Source organism: Phasianus colchicus, chromosome 2, assembly GCF_987193195.1.
Source record: "Phasianus colchicus chromosome 2, bPhaCol1.hap1.1, whole genome shotgun sequence".
In the NCBI taxonomy this organism is placed as follows: Eukaryota; Metazoa; Chordata; class Aves; order Galliformes; family Phasianidae; genus Phasianus; species Phasianus colchicus.
Window position 1 is genome coordinate 97,378,407 of NC_143437.1, and position 19,078 is coordinate 97,397,484.

Here is a 19,078-nt window from a genome sequence, read left to right on the forward strand (position 1 = left end):
GAAGAACATATAATATATTTACTGCAGTACTAAACCAGTGGTTCTGTTTACAAAACTCCCTACAGTGCAAAGATCAAATTTTGAGGAAGTGCTGAAAGTGAAGTGGTATAAGCTGGACTTTCACTACTCCTGCGTGTGATGAACCATAACTTTCAAATCACATGGACAGATCTTGGTGCCAAACATTCATCACAGAAACTTTTTGGGCAAGTATTATGCATAGGTCATTAGGCAGGCAATTAGCTAAGGCACACAGTTTTGTAGGGTAGGTCACACCACATGACTGTCCTGAGGGTGATCTTCCTGGGAGCACTACAACAAGCAAGCAGGAAGTTTCTAACAATAGACCTGAGTCTGCTGTCTCTCTTACTGTTTTGTGTAGAAGGTGTTGTCCATCTTGTTTCCAGCTTCAGTGTCCAGACTGAAAATCTTCTAAAGCACCTCTAAATACCTGTTAGTTTCTTTCCCTTCCACCCCCTCCCCCCCCCTTTTTTTTCCCCCAAAGAAAATCAGCAATTAGAAAAACTCATAGTTGTCTCCAAATGACTAATTCCTCTTCTTACAGCCAAAAGAATTCAAGGGAATGATGAGGGTTTTGCTCATGACTGTAAAAGCTCAGTTCAGTTCCCTAAGGAGATGTCCAGACTGACTTGAGCGGCCTTGAAGAATCTTGGACAAAAACATAGAGCTTGCAGCTAAGACAGAGGCTCTACAAAAAGCATGTGTCCTCCTAGAACAGCAGCTGAAGACTGGGTGGGATGACAAGGAGCTACATGGCTTTAAAGGACTATGCTTGGGTAACTTCACTGATGATAATCCTGAACCCTCTAATACCTAAGATCTAGGGTTTCTCTAGCTGTCTAAGATCAGTACTGTGTTAGGTAGCATTCAAACAGGAAACCATGACCTTTGTTTAACACTGAGCAGCCAATGCAGTGGATTGCAGGATACTGAGCACCCTTGAAAAAAACCACAGAAATAAACAATTCAAGATATATCAAAATAGTGAATTTTCTAAGTGAATAGTCTAAGTGCCTAGTTGTAGAACACCTTGACAATTAGAGGAAATTTTGAAACTATTGTATTATGAAAATATTATTCTAATTGTTTAGTGTCCATATGCTAAATGTTAATCTTAACATCTTTGGCTCCCATTTCTATATTCAGAGTGATGGGCTGTACTTCCTTGATACCTTTAAGACTTCCTCTGAACTACTCAATTGGAATATGCTTTCGTCCTGCAGGTTGCTCCAAAACTAATGCCACATTTTTATTTCCATTGAAATTACGGCATGTTCAAAGAGCAGAGTAACACTATTTGATAGAGCAGAATCTCACGTACAGAATACTATTTTTCAACACAGTCAGCACCATGAGCTCTTCATTTTCACCAGTGATGAACAAGAGCCTGCACGCTGCTTTTCTAAAAATCTGCACCAGTGGAGGTGAGCCATTGTCTCTGTTACCACTGCTGAAATGCACCGCCTACTGCCTCACTGGGCTCACATCCACTGCAGTCTCCGTGCCATACTTTCCTCATGGAGGAATTCAATTCTGTACCTTTCTTTCATCTGCACTTCCACATCAGATCCCATTTTGCCACAAAATGTAATGGAATCTTGGTAGGAAAGTTCAACTTCTACTGCTATACCACCAATATCGGCTTCTGACATTGTGGGCCAGCATCATAAAACAAGAGGCATTACTTTTGGAGTACCCCTCATATATTTATGAGCTATGCTTTCCTTTTATAAGTTTCCAGTCTTTTTGTCCTATGAGATCTAACTGATTGATAACAGCTATCCTCTCCCACAGACATGATAGCTTATAAGTGGTTTTGATTTTGAGAAACTCTGATACCTGTTGCCACCCTAGAAATTTGCAAGCCTCTAAATCCCAACTGTTTTTCTCTACATTATGTTAACAACAAGATGTAGAAGGAAAATTTTGATGATAATGTATTCATTTATCTTATTGTTTCTTTCATTTGGACTGAGATCAAGAATGAAGAAAGGGAGAAAATAGCAGGACATAAATGATGATATTTTTATTGTTTTGTCAAACTCAAGCCAGATTTCCAAAGGGCTTGTTTTACTAGAATTTGGCTATTTCACTTGTACTAGCAGAAATAAATTACTGTTTGCATCTGTTGAATATTTTTAATCATGGTTGCACATAAAATTTTCAGCTGTTTCAAGTTATCAATAACATGACCTCCCTGGAAGATATGGACAAGAAAGCTAAATCAGGAGATTTTAAACAGCAACACTTTAAAAGTAAGAGGAGCTGTCATCCTAATGATAGGCAGATCAGTGGCTCATGTTCACCCCACAGCTGTGCAGGGCAGCTACCTACAGCAGTTCTGGTGACAGGGCCCCAAGGGCATCTCCAACCCTGACTCTTCCTGAGTAGCCTCCTCAGGTAACCTCCAATCTGCCCTTAGCCAAGAACCCCATTTCAGCCCCTTGGGGCCATCAGCCCCTGCCCCAGTGAGGCTGCAGTAGGCCAGTTTCCAGATCTACACAGCTTTGCTTTGACCAGACACAGGTAGAGCTAGGAGCATTCATGAGCCCAGATCCCTGCCTAGCCTTGGCACATCCTTGTTGCCAGTGAAATGCCCACTGCTCTGCATCTCTTGCTCCTGACTGAGATAGTGGATAGACCCTGGTACAGACAGTGAGGGTCTGAGAAAGGCTCATGTGAGTGAGGAAACAGGATGGAAGAATCTCCTTACAAGGGATGGATTAGGGTTGTTTTTTCTCCTTAGTTTATCAGTCAGCTAAAATGTTCTGTGAGATGAGTAGGACAAAAGCTGTAGTGTTCTACTTTGAAACTGGAGAAATATCCAAGGAAGAAAAGGGCACTACTTCACAGTGGTCTTGCTGAGTGAGTCTTTAATGAATATAGTAGGCTTTGTAATGACTGTTCATCCCTGGGTCTGCATGTCAGACCCATTGCTTCCAGAAAGGTGCTTGCAATCGTCCTTTAAAATGTAATAGCAGGGCTGCTTTTCTCTTTGGAAGGTGAGAAAAGCAGAATGATATCCTGTAGTTTCCAAGTGAGAGCTTAATATGAAGTGCAGGCATCAAGGACAGTGGAGCCCAAGATCCACTGTCTCTGTTGTTTGAGACAACGCAAAGTAGGAGCCTAATGGTTAGGCTGAAGAGGGAAGAGTATATACATCTTTGTGTAAAAGACCTTTTATGATTCTTTAACTCCCCTCCTTATATATGTTCCAAGAAATAGAAAGGGAGATGATGACCTTATAGCTTGGAGATAAGGGCATTCTCTTAGGTGTAAGAATTCTGTTTCTCGTGGCATTGGTGTAAAAGCTGCATGTGGAACTTTTGCATCACTGAAATATTTCCATGCCTTGGAACAAATATTGGTAGATTCCTGCTAGCAAACTGGCTGTAGGACTATATCTGTCTTTGACACAATGAAAATAGTTAAGTATTGCAGCCCTATACAGAGAAGTTAAAGGTGCTTCTGCATTTCCCCGATTCTGGAGAATGCAGTAATTTTATCAGAACCTTTCTAGGATTAATGGCTTAGTTGCAGACATATTAATTTGTTAAAAAAAAATATATAAATCTTTTCAACTAAAATGAGAAAAACACAAATAGGACTGGATCAAAGTCACAAAACAAACAGATTCCTGGGAGCTGATATTAAAAGGAACAAAGAGAGAGAGAGAGATAATGAATAACTAATGTAATTGTTTTGGAAAAATGTTTCTATAAATAAACTTGGTATGTGAGGAAGAGACTTATTGTACTATCTTTTCCTTCTTGGCTGCTTAGAGGCAGAGGTACTGGGAAGAGAAGCAAGAAAATGAAAAACTCATAAATGTGCATGTGTATGTCTGGAGGGAATCCTTTAAAAATGACTGTAACATCTATTTAGCTAAACTGTGACATAGCATTCATCTGTGTCATGTGTGAATCCCTCACACTTACTGCAGTCTTTCTGAGTCAAAAAACAACGAGGAGATGGAAATGCTCAGATTTAAGAACAAGCCCTTCACTTCAGGTCTAACCTTTCTCACATGCTAAAAAAACTGCAGGGAGAAAATACGTGACAAACAGCAAGTAAGCTACTAACCCCAGTGCCTTTCTATGAGTAGTGCTTGGCTCAGACTGAGATTCTCTCATCACATCTCATTTTGGATATTTGCTTTCAGTGGACACATTCTCTTTTCTGAAAGCACTATCCTGTAATAGCTGTTGTGTATAGATTTCTGGCTTTCCTGATGTATCTGAACAATGGCAGAACTAAGAAGGAACAAAGTTTTTAATATGGACTTTTGGGCATACAGAAGTTTCAAGACTAGTCTGGATGAGGCCCTGTACAACCTGATCTAGTGCCTGATTTAGTAGTTGCCAAACCTTCCTGAGGCAGGGGGTTGAAACTGGAGGATCTTTGAGGTCCCTTCCAACCCAAGACATTCTATGATTCTATGATAAGTTGTTCATTTAAATACCTGTAGAGTGATTGAACGTAGATGTGCATTTTCAGTGTGATGTTCACTCCATGCGTTTTATATCTAATCAGTGGATGGATTGATTTCTTTGCTTTTCTCTCCACTAACTACGCATTAAATTTACATTGTCATCTTATACTAGATGTATAAAATTGAACAAGAAAAATTCCAGTCTTTATTAATACCAGACTATAAGTTAAAAATTGTGTTCCACCATGTGATAATGATTCTTAGAGTCATTTAAAATCTGTTTTCAGCTGAATTAGGATACCTAGAGAATTTTTTTTTCTGTCCTCGCAGGGTCCACATTAATTAATTGTTCTAATAAAAAGAGTTTTCTTCTCTATGATTTATAATATGGGATTGCTCAGATTCATGTTTCTGAAAGTATTCCCCTACAATCTGTGGCAGGACGGTTAGTTAATAATGTTTTCTGCATCACTAATGTGTGCTCAGGCTTTTTAGTCAAATACCACAAGATCAGAAATTGGCTTTGTATTTCTAATGGATCATGGGGTACACGAGTTGTTGTTAATCACTGTGCTGAAGGTAAGACGAAACCACAAGGTATAGATTCCTTCAGCTCTGACATAAATATTGGTCATTTTTTTTAATTTTGCAATATTGCGTAGGATATGATTTGTCATTAAAACGTACTGTAAATCTGTCAAGCCATGTACTTGGAATCTTTCAGTAGTCAGATCATTCAAAGAAGGCTTCAAGATAAAGGTAAATACTTCCAGGCAACAAGGGAGCTGGAGAGAAGATCTCAGACTACAAGAAGAAAGAGACGAGGAGGTATCAGGAAGTCTGTCATGCATGGCTGGGTATTTCAAAGCTTGTTTGCAATTAAGAGCCACTGAACTTCTGAAACACAGAGTTCTTTCATATTACTGGTCAGCACATAATAAATTAACAGTCTGGGTTTGAAAGAATCCTTCATAAAAATTGTTCTTTAAAGCCATTCACTTAACTACAGTGTTTAAAGCCATGCTTTAGAGCAAGCATAGAGTCTTCCTTTAGAAAACGTTTACAAAAGTCTGCATGATGATCTCAAGATGGCTCCAAAGTAGCATGTGCAGCTATGTAAACAGTAGTCCTCTATAAAACTTCTGCAGGCCGTTGACATGTAGGGGAGTAACCACAACATCTGGCTTTTGAAATATATTTTAGTTGGGTATTTCAGCTACCTAAGGCCCATGGGTTTTCTGGGTAGTCAACAGAAAGAGATACATTCTCTGAGGCTCCACCTGGAATTCCTACCTTAGTTTCCAGTCTTCAGTCAGCCTCTGAAGAATCTCTTCTGTTGTTTACAGAAAAGCTGGATAAATTAGCCCTAATAGCTAGCTAAATTGAGCACTTACCGATGGCGCCTAAGTGTAAGCATTGAACACCCATTTTAGATGAAGACTTCATATTGTGCTCTAATTCACATATTTTCCTATATTGCTTTTGTTGAACGAGAACTAGAAGACCAAGAGTATTTGATTACTCTGTTATAGTTGGCTTTATGTTCCATTTTCAAGCTATTTATAATACCCATTTGCACAACTGATTCATAATTATTTAATAAGTTTATTGTACTTTAAAGAATGGTATATTACCTCCAGAATTCATATATTAATCAAGTGTGTCCTTAGTTTGGACGATTCCTACATAACAGTATTTTTTATAACAGCAAGCCGTGGCATTGCTGGTTAACAATTCATTACTAATGTGTTTTGTAGAATACGTTCTCAAAGAAGTTATTAATGAACTTAACTGTACCTAATAATTATTTCATAAATATTAAAGAGCACATGCATGCACATACACTCACACACACTTGATGTAAAATTATTTAGTGTAGCCAATAATAACTTAACGTGCTATCATTTGTTAAATTTATGATAGTTTTCATGTTTGTAAGAATTTTTTTTTTTTAAAAATCTGTTTTAGAATATGGCCATTCACTAAAAATAGCATAGAAACCCACCCATTTTTTTTTCCCCTAAATTGAAACAATAATTCGTGATTTATAGCAAAAAAATATAATTTACTTCATTGAGCAAAAAGGACCAAATAACAGTTGACTTATGCTACAGAGAAAAAAAAAAACAAAAAAACTCAGCACAAATATTTCTTACTCATCAGGAGAACCCTTTCATTATTTGGTAACCCAGCTTAATCTCTGCTTTTGTACCTCCTCTGCACAGACTGTAGAATTCATGAGAGAAATACCATTAGTTAACGAGGTGCTTGCTCATTATCTACACCACAGTGCATACAGTATCTGAGAAAGTATCACCTCTACAGTCTAGACTGTGGACAGATGTAATCTTCAGTGCGTCCCACCACCCCAACCTTTCAGCCAACAGCATGACCAACATGCAGTATCCCTCTCATGCTTTTTTGGCTGACTTGCCAGTGAGAACTACAGCAAGCTGGGCCTGGGATAAGAAAGGGAAAAGTGCCAGTCCATGTCTTATCCAGGACCATGGTTTAGGTGTTGAATAGATAGAATATAGAAAATTAAAAGAGGAAACAGCTGCAGAAAGACTACTAAATGACTTCTCACGTGTTGTGATGTGGGACATTAATAAATGTGGGAGTGCTATCCTCTACCTAGGTCCCAGACTTGTTGCTCCTGAGACATTCAGAATTACTGCCATTTCAGTGTCTTGCAGAGTAGGACAAATATTAATTTCATAAAGGTACATAGCCAAGGATCAGATGCTGGGTGATTCACAGGGGAAGATACTTTCTGACAAACCCTGAAGTAGTCTGACTGACATTTTCTAAAATTTCTGTAGTGCTTGCCAGGTTCTCTACCACCACTAAGAGAAGGGGTAGGCAACATTGGAAAACAAAAGATTAAAGAAATCATCATGCTTTCATTTTGAATACGAGCTGCAGTTCCCCATATCCTTCACAGCCAGAATGTTGTGCAGATTTTAACTCTATAGGTTGGGGAAAGGATAAGAGGCAGAAGCAGAAGTTGCTCCGTATATTGTATGATGGGAAGTGAGGTCAGGCCCAAGTACATTAATATTGAACTACTTCTCTGTTGCTGTTTTTTAATATGGTAACCTTTTAGCACTTTGGTCACACAGAGCCATTTTAATTATTTAATACGTTATAATATTTTTGAAAATTAACCATTCTATCACATTTCATACAACCCATGTTGCCTATACTGGTAATAGGGTGAAAGAACAAGGCATCTATTCTTGGATCATAGGGGGAAAAAAAAAAAAAAGCCCAAGCAAAGAGAATTAAAAATGTCATAAAAATTATTAATGGTGTTATTAATAGCCAGGTCCTTGTCAAAACACATTATAACACTTCCTTTGGAGACATTAAAATGTATCATGGGGAATGGACAAGATGACCTAATAGATCTTTTCTATCTCTTTTCTCACATAATCACGTCAATCAGCACTAGAGTCATAGTAATTTATACCTCCCATCGCTTCCAGACTAAATTATTGTAATCCAGTTCTGTTACATAGATCTAAAAATTGCAACTACAGCATCACTGTTTTTATTTCACCTGGAGGCACTGTCTGCAGAGCTGCAATAAATGGAGGGAATGCTTTGTCTAAGTCTGATGGCAGAAATAATTGACCTAACCTTGAACCAAAGGTTCAAGGTCAGACTTTCCATAAGATAGACCTATTTTTAGTAGAATTGGCCTCTTTTCCCAGTTGCCAGACACAGAAGACTACACAATCGTTATTTCTCATATTTTCAGCTGTCCTGGATTGATCATCTTTCCTGCATGAAAATAATAAACACATAAAAAACATCTTCAATTTATCATTAGTAAATACTATGTTTTAGCAAATCTAATATTTTGAAATGTATATTTATGTTGCTTCCAATGTATAAATTCATTATTTCAAGCATCAATATGCTTGAAATATTACCTGTATTCAGTTTCAGTATATTTCAATTCACCTTTATTTAAGAATAATTTTAAAAATAAAACTGGTCTGTTATGGTGGAATTTGTTCTTTCTGCTCTGTCTTTTAATTAAGAATAGGCATAAAATTTCTTTAAGTTAAGCTAGAACCAAGGGAAGAAAGGGTAGGCTTTTCTCAAGTACAAGAGCTGTTAATCTTTTACAGTGCACCCATCAGATCTTTTGGTAAGCATATTTTTAATATGGATGTAATACATCAAGCCATTTGAAAAGTTTGAACACTGTAGAGATGTTGATAATTTCCTGAAATGTCAACATTTTATGGAGAAAGCAGCTGAATCAGGTCAGAGTAGTTTTTTTTTAGCTAAATAAAATAAATGTTGAGCAAAATACAAAGTCAGGTATTTGAGGGCATCTGAAGGTAAATTAATTTTGTGTGGAGCAACTTCTATTCCCATGATTCCAATGTTGGGAAAAAAAAAATCTCTCATCATTTTAAAACTTTCTTTACAGGTGACAAAGTTTCTGAAAATCTATTATGCAAATTGAGAGTTGTTGATGATTTATCTATAGAGTACTTTGCCACAGTAACAAATATTTCACCTAATGCAGTAGTTGGAGGCAAATATTCTAATTTTCAATTAATGTGGACAGAATTATGTCTTCCACTGTTACCATTAGCAGCTGCAAATGATGATACACCATTAAAATTCAAACTATTTAATTACAAACTACATTCAAACATTCCTTGGGAAGTTTCACTATGGCTGTGAAACACAGTGGCTATTTCCTCTTATCATTTTATAGTGCCAAAAATAAAAACAGCCAGGAAAATATTCTTATTGTTCTTATTGTTCTTATTGTTCTTATTCTCAATGTATCTATGAGGAAACTGCACTCTTCCTAAAACAAACTACATGTTTTCTCATTTAGAAAAGGAGAAAATAATCTTGTCTATAATAACAGCTTTTCTTCCACCAAAACTGGATCATTTTGGGTATGGGCGAGTCCTGACAAACATGTTCAATTTCTTGTCAGAATTAAGGGATATGACTGAATGTGGATTACAATAGGGTACAGACTGGTTAGCTCTTTAAATCGCTTTATTATTTTCACTATTTGCATATTTTTAGCAAGAAAAAGAAATTGTTTTTTGTAATTATACTACCACGATTTGTTTGGCCTATTTTTCTTGCATACTGTCTTACTTATGAGACTCCACAAAGAAACACTATCAAGTGTCTTGTTTGTAACCTACAGTAGCCATGATGATGATTTTTCTGATCTCTGTGAGTGTGGGCCTTGGATAACTGATGATAAGAAATTCTACTTAGACTGCACCTTCAAGCAAGATCACTCTGTTTCTTCTTGACAAAAATACGGAGGTTTAAGCTAGAAATTAGGGGATTTCTGAATATTGCAGCAAACAAATACTTGATGACCCTACATCCTGGGGCCTAAAATGTCATTTTTTGAAAAGGAGCTGCCTAAGTACCTAGGAGAGTTGTGGTAGTCCGCATTCCAGCAGCTGCCCTATTCAGAGATGTGCAGCTTCGCTCAACACTACAGTTGGCTCTTGATGCCTCAGCTCAATGCTTAGAAACTAAGCACCAAAATGCTGCTTCTACTCTGCTGCAGCTCAGGGGGCACGTACCAACTCTCAGCCCTGAGAAGGTCTCCTGCAGTCAGAAGTGCTCTGAGCAGATGTAGGGCAGAGATGAGCAGTGCAAAACACATCAGCCAGAGGAAGAATCTGACAGCACTCACAGGAAGAAGTGAGAAGTGACATATTTGATAAACACTGGAGCTGGGGTGTGACTGAAATCCTCATCTGCTCCTCTCTCCTTGATCTAGTTGTCCTGTGGCTCACTTGTAGAGTCAGAGCTTGGACCTCTTGCAGTCTCAGAATTGGAGGGGACAGTGGAGGAGCAGCATGATTCTGGATGGTGCATGCTGCTGAAAGGAGAGTGGACTGGGTCCAGTTCCTCTTTTCTGAACTGTTCAGATGTTTTTGTATTGGTTTAAAAATAGCTTTCAGGAAACAGGAATAAATCCCCTCACAATTTTTTAATCTAATTTTTACAATCTCATAACCCACAAACTGTGTCTGGCACCTGACAGAGCCTGGGATATTTCTCTGGCACCGCAAACAGTTGCAATAGAGAGGTTTCTATCCATGGTATTTACCTTGTACAATGGGGTGTCTGTGTCTAAAATACCTGAGAGGAATGAGCAGAATTCAAACCAAGCTCAGAAGCTGTGTGGGAAAGCAGTGCCATGCTTTATGACCAAATACTGTCATGCAGAAAGCTCCTTTCTGCTGTTTGACTTCCCAGTATACATTCAGCCACCGAGCCAGTTTTGATAGGTGCAAAAACGTGCACCTTTTCCATGGGTGAGGCAAGCAGCCACGCTCATAGTAGTAAGTACTTTGGTACAAGTTGCTTCTTGATTTTCTTCTTTTTTTTTCTTTCTTACTTTTTTTTTTTTTTTTTTTTTAATATGAAATCTGAATGTTTCTAGGATTATTCTTATTTCTGATCTATTTCTTTAGTGACGTATGCACAATATGAATATACAATGACCTGTATGAATTACTCAGTTTATGAAGTTTTACAAAGTAGTAAGAAATATAGTTTTATTAAAAATAATTAATTGATGATTAAAAAAAAAAAAAAAAAAAAAAAAGCTGGAGGGTTTCTACCTCTAATTGGTTGAAATTTAAAGGTTCTCAGATGAAGTAAAGAACCAGACAAAAATCTATGAGATTTTCAGAGTTCCTGATACTTTATTTCATGGTTGAGGAAGACATTAAAAACTTCATTTTGATGCTTAGACCTACATACTTCTACAAATCTACTCCTTTGGTATTTCCAAATGTGTTGTTTAGTTTCTTTCAACACTTAAAAACACCCATATTATTTTCATGCAGGTCCCACCTGACATCATTTATTCAGTAAGAAATCCTGAAACATGATGTTAAAATGTTAAAATGAAAACTCTTCCATTTATTATAATCTGTTTATTGAAAATACTTGTTATTAACTCTAAAGTTATTTTCAGATTCTTATTTCCTGTCTATTTTTCTGAAATATTTCATGCAATGTCTATTTACTTGTATCCTTGAGAAAATAAAAGTTCAATCCTCTGTATTAAATGAGCTACAATAATGCTTAGATAATTTTAATATTTGAAATACATTCAATGCTATGTTTTAATAATCAATAGGAAATTAATTAAAAAAGAAATGCTATCTACTAACTCTGATACTAATTCAAATTTCTGTACTGCTTTGTTGCTTTTAGGCAATTCTTCGCTTGTCCAGTTTAGTATCAGACATAGAAGCTGTATTGAGTCACTGCTCATTTGAGTGTTAAAATTCAATTTACAGTTGCACAGATGTTCTGAGATCCTTTGAATTTAATGAGGATGACTCACACAGATGAGTAAAGTGGATGGACTTTGAGTCCTCTAATGTTTTCTGAGATCAATGCATTCCAGATGGAAATCATTCAGCTCAGTCCGTGCTATCATCCTGCAGTGCCCATTATATTCTTTGTCCTCTTTGCTTGTCTTGCTGCCTAAAATAGGTGTATTCTGAGATGAACAGGTTTTAGCGACCATTCTCTGACTTACAGTAATGACATGACATTTCCTATATTATTTCTGCATTCTCCTTCTAGTGCACAGTACTTGCAAATAAGTTTATTATAGTTTATTTTTGATATTGTTATTTTTTTTACATATAGACAGCAATGTAATACGCCAGTAATGCTTAGATTATTTTCAAGTCTAGCGTTAATAGTTGCATTATTTTTAAAGAATAATTGAAGTAAATTTGAATAAATTCTGTTCATGCATATGAATTTCTACAAAATATTAGGACAAACACATATAGTTCACACTACTGGTGTAATCTCACATGGATATGTGTGAAGTATCACCACACAGCAATGGTACTGCTGCATTAGAGCTATGGAAAAGAGCTCAGAAATTCCTTGACAAGCAATTATGTGAACAGAGACTGAAAAACTTAGAATTATTTGGAAAGCAGACTAGTGAGGGAAGGCAGACTAAAGTGCATCAAATTACATGAAAAATGAATTTTGAAGGAAGCTGGATCAGGACTTTATAGCTATGAAAAAATGGACAAATAGTGGATGAATTTAGTGTAATCTGAAGAGTAAGTATAGAATTGGAAGGGATGTGTTTAGGATACAGTTTGACTGTAATCCTTGGAATTTAGTGTCTTGTGTTGTTTTTAAGACCAAGAATTTCAGAACTGGTGAAGAGGAACCAAGTATCTAACAAGAATTTTTAGACTTTTAAAAATTATTGCTACCTATAATATATATATATATATATACATATATATATATATAGCTTTAGGGTTTCATCCAAATTTCAACTCTTGTACTGTAGAAGAGATGAGAAGGCGTCAGGATTGATCTGCTTTATTCCAAATTACTCTAGTACCTTTAAACTTCTGGTTCTATTGGACTAGATGGGCCTTCATGTTTAAAAAAGAATAGCAAAATCCAATGCTCGGTTTCATAACAGTCATTTCTGGGTACTGCAAGCAAACTCAGAGCACTTCTTTCATGACAATCTCTCTGCCTCATCCCTCTCTATGCGGAGAAATTTCCTTTTCTTGGAGGTACAGAGGTACCTTGACAGCAAGGTTGACTACTCCCAGCACCAGGAGAGACAGGTAGATACACTATCAAACATGAATGTACAGCAATCCCCAGAGCAAATGGGAGCATAAAAGGAGAAAAGGGGAGAGCCAGAAGTGGGGACCCCCATGGATATCTTTTGCTGCCTCTTCTCTTTTAAGTGTCCTTATTTAAACATAAAGGTGTTTGTTAAGTAGAGAGAAAGCAGTTTCTTTGAAAATGGATATAACCATGAAAAACAGTTTCATTATGATCATACTCTCAGAAAGCAGTTTGTGTTTCATTCCCATTTTGGCAGGAGTATCATGTGTTCCTTAGAAGAATTTGTTGTCTGGTATATTCAAAGAGACATAAAGTAAGCTGAAATCGTGCCAGACTAAGACCAAACAAGGTAATACCAGTAACCCAAATGAAGATGATTCTATTTATTAGCATCTGCTCAGAAAGGATTCACTGAGGGACGCCTTCATAGCATATGGATTAAAGTCCCCTTTTCCTATCTACAGCTTTGCATTACCAGCATTTATTTCTGTGTCTTATTTTTGCATCTTCCATTCTGGCTGGCATTCAAGGTAATCTAAAAATAAATTTTATCTGGCTGTATTTCAGTTTCAGGTAGATGAAGGATTTATTGATATTCCAGTTTGTGCCACAACTTACTGTCGTTGTGATGGGATGAGTTTATGTGTGTGAGAGAGAGCGACAGAGAAAGAGAGATTTTTCCACCATTTTACATATGCTGAGAAAACCTTGCTTCTTTTTCTTCTCAGGGTCCCTAATGACCTGGCTTTCTCATTATGGCTTCAGTGCAAGTGAGTAGTTTAGGGAAACCTTGCTGCCAGCCAGCAGAATTTGCACTCAGATTTTGAGAAGAATTCTTTGTCAAAAGTATAAGACACCTTTGAAGAATGCAGAAATAGACAGAATGTGCCTGTAAAGGATGTGATGAACTTTGATTTTTTTTTTTTTTTTATGATACGGGATAGTTGGACCCAACAGTCTGAACTGAGGAAGAAGCAAAATTGTCTCCCCTGTGGATCAAAGCTGTTGTGAAAGATGTTTATACTGGTAGGAGGCTCTTTGAGTGAGCCTGTTGTTTGTCCAGGAACCCAGAATTCTTGTTGGTCTTAGATACATGGGAGCATGCTCTTCCAGCAGTGCTCCTCCTCTTCCTCCTGTAGCAAGGAAGTAGAATACACACCTCAGTACACCCTGCACTGCTCTCCACGAGTGCTCTCATGCCAAAGTGCAGCCCCACACTTGGCCAAAATTTGGCTTCATACTCAACGTAATGGGTGTTTTAACCAAGTGCATTAGAATAATGAATGCTGAGCCTCATTAAAATATTGATGTTAAATATGCTGGTCCTATTATCACCATATCAATATATTATCAATATATCATTTGTATGATGGAGCTAAGCAGAAGTCTGCATTATTGTACTGCTTAATTTAGGATGCAACCAAAGGGATACAGATAAAATAACTAGATACACACTACTAAGAAAGCTGGTAAATTTTATCTGTAGTCCAAAATCAAGTTTGTGAATTTCAATTAATGGCCAGTTATTATTAATTCTATTTATATGTACAAAAAAAAAAAAAAAACACCAAAAAAAACAAAAAAACCAAAAAAAAAACCAAAAAAAACTTTATTAAAAAGGAGAGAAGAAACCTACTTTCCTTTTCTTCTTTTTTTCTCTCTTTTTATTATTTTATTTTATTTTATTTTTGTGCCACAGAATTTTTATGGTGTAAGCAATCCCTTTTACTTTTCCCAGTGGAACCAAATGTGATAGTGTTCTGAATTCAGGTTGTTGTTATAATCTTGTGTTCCCTTTTTCCTTGCGCTTTGATAACATGAATCATTCTTGGCTCATACAGTCTGAGTACTTCAAGTCTGAAAGGCACTACCTGTCTACTCAGAGTTCAAAAGAACATCAGATTCACTCAGTACATTTCAGAAAGCACTGAGTTCATCTCAGTGTAGGCACTGGTGGTATTTCACTTGTTATTGGGTGCTTTGGGTGCTGGATTTCACTTTTTTTTTTTTTTTTTTTTGGTGGAGTTTGATGTGAATATATTCTTTTTGGTACTTACTCTGTAGAAGCTCTTCAACAGCCACCCTTCAAAGAGTCTGGGTGCTTTCTAAAAATTTGCATGAAGAGATTTATGGGAACAATTTAACAGTTCTGATGCCTAGGCATTGTCTGTACACATAGCATGTTTCCCAGCACAGCTTTGGCCTGGGCCAACTAGTTTTTCCAACCAATTCCCAGGAGCCAGCACAGGCTGGGGACAGCTTCCAGTAGGCTGTCTGAAGGCAGCTGCCCTCTTTGGAAGCATAGCATGGTTATGTCTGGGCCATGCTTCTGGTTTCAGAGCCAAAGAAAGGGTCCTGACACTGTTAAATTAAGCAGTCTAGATGTAGTGACCAAGAGAATAAAAACCACATGCCTCACTAATCCTAACCTAATAGCTCATACAGTCACTTGGGATGGCTCCAGATGCGATACATGCACAGTTTCTTTCAGATTGAAAAAGTAATAATTGCATGATATTGGATAAATTGCTCCTCCCCTCCCCTCCCCTTCCCGATGTTCCTGACCCACTAGCCCAGGAGGTCAGGTTATCTCTTGGCTGCTATCTGTCTGTCCCCATGACTACAGCATTTGAATTGCAGCAGTGTGCGCTTAGTGCCTCACAGAGATGCTAGCTGGGGTCCTGGAAAAAAGAGAGCTGCGTCAGCAGGGCACAATGCCCAGGCTGATTAGTTCTGCCATGGTGCTGCAGCTATGTTCCTTCCTATTCCACAGTGAGGACATTTGGAGACATCTGAGATACCGTTGCATCGTGTAGACATAAGGACAAACAGATTGCTCCTCAAAAAATACAAACGTGCACAGAACAGAAAAATAGTTATACATATCCTGGATTTACATTTATACAAGCTGTGCTTAAGTTTTAAAGTACAAAAGGAGTGTCAGAAATAGCTGTTACACACAGTACCAGTTGCTTAAAGCACTGAAATTCATTTCAAAGCAATATACTTTTTCCCTACCATCTAGCCTTTTCTAAACTTGTCAGAGTTTTTCACACTACACAACTGCAAGATACTTGTCAGTGTTGACCTTCCTACCTGGATTACAGATGCTATCACAACGGAGGCTTAGGTCCCTATTTCCAAAGAAGGCATCTTGTGCATCTTGCAGTCCTTAAGATACCCACACAGTACCCAAGATTTCTGATTGAAACTTGTCTCCCTGGCAATATTTATCCATTAAGCCAAAAAGCAAAGACTCCCAGAGCAAATGGGGGTAGTTATTTATGACTACTTAGTGAGTTAATTTGCCTCAACTGTGTCTGAGGTAGTGGTTCTTTAATTCCAGCTTCTGCCTGGTCTGTGAGACTTTTTCCTATATCACTAAATTCTGTGTTTTCTGACTTAGTATTGGATCTTTCAGTGGCTGTCATTTGTACCTTATGTGGTTTTAGTGATTTAAGATGGTAATATGATCTTCTTTATATGGTCATTTTTAATGCATTTTTAAAGATTTTTGTAGAATCTGAAGATTGTTTCTGCCCTCTTTAGTTAGAAATTAAACACAAAACAAATTCTCAGTCATTTAATGCAAAGTAAAGGAACTGAAACCATCTGCAGTGGATGTGGGGGAAGGAGGGGTAGAAGACAGAGCATCAGATGCTGATATTATAGAAACTTCCTTTGCTGGCAGTACGTCCATGCTAGAAGAATTTCTGCTTCTTGAGACACTTATTCCCACCTTCACAGAATATTTCTTGCCAAACCAGATGCTTTTCTAATTATAGCAATTATTTCTTCTTCTTTTTTTTTTTTTTTTTTTTTTTTTCCCCACCAAAAATGATTACTAGATGTATTTACTTGGAAAAAACAGGAACCTTATTTCAACTTTTACCTTCTTAAACTGTGACAATTGTCTCTTCTTTTCCAACCAATTTCTAGTCACAGGTTTTACACTCCTTGCATACTTCCAAACCAGGCCCATCTTCATGAATCCTTCAGTTTCTAGCAGACTCAGATACCTCAGTGTGTGCACTCTCTCCACGCTTGAGGAAACTTTTCCCTTGCTTTTCTTTCCTAAAGCCATGTGGTATTTCAGAGGCTGACCTGGAAACACGATAGAGACATAATTCTGGGTTGCTCTGCCATTTCTTCTAAATCTGTATTGCTTTTCTCCTCTGTTATCTTCTACTTTTCAAAATGAACTCAGGACTCTGACTATAAGACCATGTAGTGACTCAGATTTATGATACATGATGAATTCCATTTAGTTTGGGTAGCTGAGCACAGCTGGAACTATGCAGTGGGACTAGATATGTTTGCAAGTGCTCAGAGAAGAAGAATGTTTTAAAAATGGAGGAAGAAGCTGTATTATATTGCATACGACTTGTCAAGATTCATTTTTAGAGCATCTGTCAAAAGCTCCACATTATTTCATAGAACCAAGGGTAACAGTAAGAGTGGGAGAGGGAGGGGAATAAAAAGAAATTGAATTGGCTATTCTGCACAGTATTGTAGATCCAGCACATATTGTCACCTCACATCCTGAGACTTCAGATAATTCCATTAACCTCCAAGCTGTTTTTTGTCTCTGGAATTTTCATTTGAGATAACCTGCACTGAGATTTTACAGTTCACTGATCATTAGAAGTCAGAGCTGTTACAGTATTATGCTCGAGTGAAATAACTTGATTTGTAGCATATGTGAGGTATACCCCCAAACTACTGTCCTGATGCTAATAGCAAGATTAAGGTACTAAGGGTGAGTGAAAGTTTCATGAAAGGAAAAATACTGGAAATACATCCATCAGTTAGTGATAAATAGGCATAATTTAGATATAAAAATAAATAAATAAATAAAACAGCAAGAAAAGTAAAATTCTGATCTTAATCAAAATGGAGTAAGTCCAAAGCAGCTTCAGCACACAAACGAACAATCTGAACTTACATTTCTATTAAACGAGAGGAGACTCTGGCTTAGTAAATATGAATTTATTTATCCAAGTTTATACTTTGCTGTTTATTATGTTTGTTGTTGTTGTTGTTGTTGTTATTGTTTTCAGTGGAAGAATGAATTCTTGTAAATCACTGGCCATGGGACCTCACTCCTTAGAGACATCTGTCCACTGAGACCTCACTTTACTGTTGCGATGACTAAGTAGGAAATAGGAACCCCAAGGTGAGCACAGTAAGCATATGTTTCCCCTGGGGAAATCATCAGAATGTAATCATCAGAATGGCTGAGAACTGAGTCTCTGAACCATTAGCTAAAATCATTCACTCAAGAGAAAAAATAATTTTCTTAAAAATATTTTCCCGTCAGCTCACACAATTTTTTTCCTGTTGTAGTTAGAGGGCACTGTTTTCCTTCTAAGCTTTCAGGCTTCTAGTTGATTACGTTATAAAGGTAACATAGCTATGCTGCGTGGTAGAACAGGATTGATTGGCACGAAACATAAACCATTCAAAAGAGAAAATCAAGCAGGCTGATAGCTCTGCTCTCAAGGCAGATTTATCTTTCTTTGCAGCCTTGGTGGTCCCACTGCCTGGGATTAAAAAGCTAAAATCCTGTTGTAATCATTGCAATGATCTTGACATAGTGTAAAAATTTTCCATTAAAATTTGTTTTGAATTTGGCAGAACTTTTAAGAATCCTCAGATTTATTCATTCTCTTTTAAAACATTGGAGACCTTCACGAAAAATGAGAACATTTGTCTCTTTTCCCCAGGCCCAATAAAAACCTTCCAGCATTTCCCAAACATCACTATCAGTGTTGCTGTCTATTTGTTACATGATTCCAAAGCTCCTCTCTTTTCATAATGCTTTAACAGAACACTGTTTTTACACTCTCTTCACTACTTATGCCCCCACAACAAAATGGGAACTCCAAATTTGTCCATATGAATGTTCCCTTTGGCCTCCCCCTTTCACAGATAAGCTCTAGGACTTTATGGTTTTTAGTTTATCTTTAGATG

General features: G+C 37.3%; 1 long non-coding RNA gene across 2 annotated transcripts in view; it reads left to right on the forward strand.

Moving 5' to 3' along the window:
• The first annotated feature begins 10,555 nt into the window (after window positions 1-10,555).
• Window positions 10,556-19,078, forward strand: part of LOC116240796 (uncharacterized) — a 53,000-nt gene continuing 44,477 nt past the window's right edge. The window contains exons 1-2 of one of the 2 annotated variants that reach the window (XR_016464538.1): window positions 10,556-10,809; window positions 18,166-18,281. This is a non-coding gene — a long non-coding RNA (uncharacterized LOC116240796). The remainder of the gene's footprint in view (window positions 10,810-18,165; window positions 18,282-19,078) is intronic. The other variant, XR_004169407.2, reaches the window with a different exon arrangement.